At 38.9% G+C, this 4,855-nt stretch overlaps 1 pseudogene; it reads left to right on the top strand.

The window, feature by feature from the left end:
* Nucleotides 1–1,004: 1,004 nt before the first annotated feature.
* On the top strand, nt 1,005–4,290 carry LOC103588991 (annotated as a pseudogene).
* Nucleotides 4,291–4,855: the final 565 nt, after the last annotated feature.

Genomic DNA, 4,855 nt, shown 5'->3' with positions numbered 1-4,855 from the left:
CCCTATGTGCTTTAAATTCTTTTTTTCCCCCTGAATAATCTCTTCAACAAAGTGGATATGATAATACCTTTATTATATGATAGGTGGGAAGCTTAAAGAGGAAAATTTTAAATTTTTATTGCAGTAGTTGATACATGATAAGCCCTAAATAAATTATAGTTGTTTTGACTATGGTTATGCCTTTCTTATGAGATTTAGCTCCTTCTACCATTTGAAATACTTAATGTTTACAGTACATTTTAAATATTTTTAAAAGCAAGGATTGTATTTTATTCATTTTCGACTCTGTGCTCACATATTAAGCACTACATAAGGATTTGTGGAATATAAATTTCTGAAAATCATGTCCCTGTGTATCATTCTTGGTGCTATAGAGAATACAAAAATGGAAAGTATATATTATTCCCTTTAAGAAGATATATTTGATTAGTTCATTACTTATTAGTCAAATAGTTAACCAAATATGATCATGTAATAGGTAACACTAGCATAAAATTTTGATGGTACAATAATTCAAGAAAAAAAAAAAAACTTTGACTACTGAGCTTCACACCAACTGTCAGTTTACCCATCTGTAAAATGGCAAACTGATATTAACCCAGCGATATGCTGTGAGAGTTAAATGGGCTAATGTTTATGAAAACCAAACACGTGATTGAGATTTCAGGTGACTAATGAACAGCAATGCCAAGGGCTGAAATGTTTGACCATTGACCCTACGCCTGCAAGTTTACCAAACACATGCACACGTGCACACACACACACACACACACAATATGTTAAAGCCAGTCCTCTGGGGAAGTTCTTATTTGTACCATTGTAAGAGTAAGAGACCCTACGCCTGCAAGTTTACCAAACACATGCACACGTGCACACACACACACACACACACACACACACACACACACACACAATATGTTAAAGCCAGTCCTCTGGGGAAGTTCTTATTTGTACCATTGTAAGAGTAAGAAAGGCTCAGCAGAAGGTGCCCTAGGAAGAGTCTAATGGCATATTTTACACCTGTAAAAGGCCAAAAGGTAATATTTTCAGTAATAGTAATACCTAATACATACAAAGTATTCACTCTATGCCAGAAACTATTCTAAGCACTTTATATATAATAGCTCATATAGTCTTTAAAACAGCACCATGAGGTAATTTCAAACATCCTTATTTCAACAGATAAAAGACAAGTGAACATATATAATGTAGTTGGGGAGGGAGGGAAGGTGGGAAGAGGAATAGGTAAAGGGACATGAAGATAAGCTACAATGTATATTGAGAAGTTAAAATCAAATCAATCAATCAATCAATAAATTAGGCACTTGTTAAGTTGCAAAGTCTGGATTCACACTCAGATATTTTGAATCTATGCTCACAGCCACTCTGCTGTATTGTCTAACTACAAAAAGAAACAAAGTACATCAGAGAGAAACAATGTCCACTAGCTTATATGCAAAGGAAATTTTCAACTCAAAAAACAGAAGGATTTTGAATCTATGCTCACAGCCACTCTGCTGTATTGTCTAACTACAAAAAGAAACAAAGTAGATCAGAGAGAAACAATGTCCACTAGCTTATATGCAAAGGAAATTTTCAAGTCAAAAAACAGAAGAGTAGAAATATATAACTAGAATTTGTAAACTCACTTAAACCCAGTAGAAAATAATAAAAAAATAAAAAATAAATAAAAAATAAAAAACAGAAAGAATCCTTCCCTATCCTGGATGAGTTTCTGCTTAAATCTAGGCAACTCTTGGTGTTCATGGCCAAGAAAAGTTTCACACCTATCAGTAAAAATGCCTCTGTTATTTGGATAATTTATTCTAAATCCTAGAAGTAAAACACCAACAAAGAACATGTTCCTGAATACTGATGAATGTTTCTTGTTCATAGATTATTAGAAACTTTTTTCTCTCTTTTTTAAAAAAAAAAATTATTATTAGCATATACATTCTTACAAATCTTGGTATTTCTTTATGAAGTGTTCTCTATCACTTCCCAACCCGCCTTGAGTCGCTCCTGCGCAGCGTTGGTGATGCGTGCAAGTCAGACACAATCCCAGATCTGCTCTCTAGTGCTCGCTGCTCTTTCATTTCAAGAAGCCTAAAAAAGTACACCATGGAGAGGAGGACATGGAAACTTTTACCTTTCAGGCAGAAATGGCCCAACTTATGTCTCTGTTATCAATTTCTATTCCAAAAAGAAATTTTCCTTTGGGGGTTGATCTCTAGTGCATCTGATGCCTTGGACAATATTTGCTGTGACAGTCTGACAGACCTTTTGAAGTTAGAAAGTGGTAAAGAGCTGAAAATTGACATCATTCCCAAGCCTCAGGAACACTCCCTTACTTTGGTAGACACAAGCATCGCAACAACCAAGGCTGATCTCATAAATAATTAGGGAACCATTGCCATGTCTGGTACTAAAGCATTTATGGAGGTTCTTCAGGCTGGCACAGACATCTCCAAGATTGCGCAAATTGGCCTTTATTCTGCTCACTTGGTGGCAGAGAAAGTGGTTGTGATCACAAGGCACAACAATGGTGAACAGTATGCCTGGGAGTCTTCTACTGGGGGGTCCTTCACTGTCCATGCTGGCCATGGTGAGTCTATCAGGCAGGGTACCAAAGTAATCCTCCACCTAAAAGAAGACTGGACAGAGTACATAGAGGAGATGCAGGTCAAAGAAGTGGTGAAGAAGCACACACAGTTCATTGGCTAGCCCATCACCCTTTATCTGGAGAAGGAAATCAGTGATGATGAGGAGGAAGAGTAGAAAAATGAGAAAGAAGAGAAAGATAAGAATGATGAGGAGAAGCCCAAGACTGAAGATGTGGGCTCAGATGAGGAGGATAAAAGTGGTAAAAAAAAAAAAAAGGAAAACCAAGAAGATAGAGGAGAAGTATATTGATCAGGAAGAACTGAACAAGACCAAGCCCATTGGGACCAGAAACCCTGATGCCATCATCCAGCAGGAATATGGAGGATTCTACAAGAGCCTCACCTGTGACAGAGAAGACCAATTGGCATTTAAGCAGTTCTCTATAGAAGGTCACTAGGAATTCAGGGGATTGCTATCATCTCTCATCAGGATCCTTTTGACCTCTTCGAGAACAGGAAGAAAAAGAACGACACCAAACTCTACGTCCATCATGTATTCATCATAGACAACTGTGATGAGTTGATACCAAAGTATCTCAACTTTTCCAGGGTATGGCCAGCTCTGAGGACCTGTCCCTGAATGTCTCCCAAGAAATGCTCCAGCAGAGCAAAATCTTGGAAGTCATTCACAAAAACATTAAGAAGTGCTTTGAGCTCTTCTCTGAGCTGGAGGAATACAAGAACTACGAGAAATTCTATAAGGCATTCTTTAAAAATCTAAAGCTTGAAATTCATGAAGACTCCACTAACCCACGATAACCTTTCTGAGCTGCTGTGCTAACATACCTCCCAGTCTGGAGATGAGATGACTTCTCTGTCAGAGTACATGATTCGCATGAAGGAGACACATACCATCTATTACATCCCTGTAAGAGCAAAGAGCATGTGGTCAACTCTGCTCTTGTGGAGCAAGTGCGGAAGCAGGTCTTTGAAGTACTACATATGACTGAACCTATTGATGAATACTGGGTGCAGCAGCTCAAGGAGTTTGATGGGAAAAGCCTCACGTGAGTTACCAAGGAAGGTCTGGAGATAAATGAAGACAAGGATAAGAAAACGGAGGAGAGCAAGGCAAAGTTTGAGACCCTCTGCAAAGCTCATGAAAGAAATCTTGGATAAGAAGGTTGAGAACGTGACAGTCTCCAAGGCTTTTATCTTCACCCTGCTGCATTGTGACTAGCCCCTATGGCTGGACAGCCAACATGGAGCAGATCATGAAAACCCAAGCCCTTAGGGACAACTCTTTGATGGGTTACATGATGATCAAAACTCACCTGGAAATCAACCCCAACCACCCCATTGTGGAGATGCTGCAGCAGAAGACTGAGGAATATAAAAATTATAAGGCTGTCAAGGGCCTGGTGGTGCTGCTCTTTGAAACTGCACTGCTGTCTCCTGGCTTCTCCCTTGAGGACATCCAGACCCACTCCAACAGCATCTGCCATGTGATCAAGCTAGGCCTAGGCACTGATGAAGATCAAATGACAGCAGAAGAACCTAGTGCTGCAGTTCCTGATGAGATCCCCTCCTCGAAGGTGCTGAAGATGTCTCTCACATGGAAGAAATAGAAGGAATTTCTACTCAGAAACTTTGTGCCCTCTGTACAGTGTCCCCATGGCTCCCATAGCAGCCTTGAGTGGACCTGTTCCACCTGGCTCCCTCTGCTGATGTCTAGTTTACTTTTTTCTCTCCTGTCCTTGTGTCTAAGGCAGGAAACAAGGGCCTCAAGCCCTATCCCTTCCCTAATTTGAACCACAGGTTTGGATGTTGTATATTGTGGGGTTTTTTGGTTGTTGTTGTTGTTTATTTTGTTCTGAAATTAAAGTATGCAAAATAAAGAAGATTCAATTAAAAAAAAAGAAACTGTTCATTATATCCTTTGCTACTAACATACAAAATGGTTAGAGACTAACTGGGAAAATAAGTTAATAAGCTTAATAAACATGATTTTCTGTTACTACTCCTAGTATGATTTTTTGTTTTATTATTTGTGATATGGCATTTGGGACTAACTTAGTCTCTCCCAGTCAATGTAACAAAATACTAGGAAGCAAATCTAATCACATCCTGATCTTGGACTTTTCAGCCTCCAGAATTATGAGAAATAAATGTCTACTCTAAGCCACCAGTCTATGGTATTTTGTTATGGCAGCCCATCCAGATGAATATGGATTTAATCTTATAACTGGAGG

Source organism: Galeopterus variegatus, unplaced genomic scaffold (assembly GCF_000696425.1).
Source record: "Galeopterus variegatus unplaced genomic scaffold, G_variegatus-3.0.2 Scaffold637, whole genome shotgun sequence".
NCBI classification, from domain to species: domain Eukaryota; kingdom Metazoa; phylum Chordata; class Mammalia; order Dermoptera; family Cynocephalidae; genus Galeopterus; species Galeopterus variegatus.
This window is presented reverse-complemented; position numbering and strand designations above follow the sequence as displayed.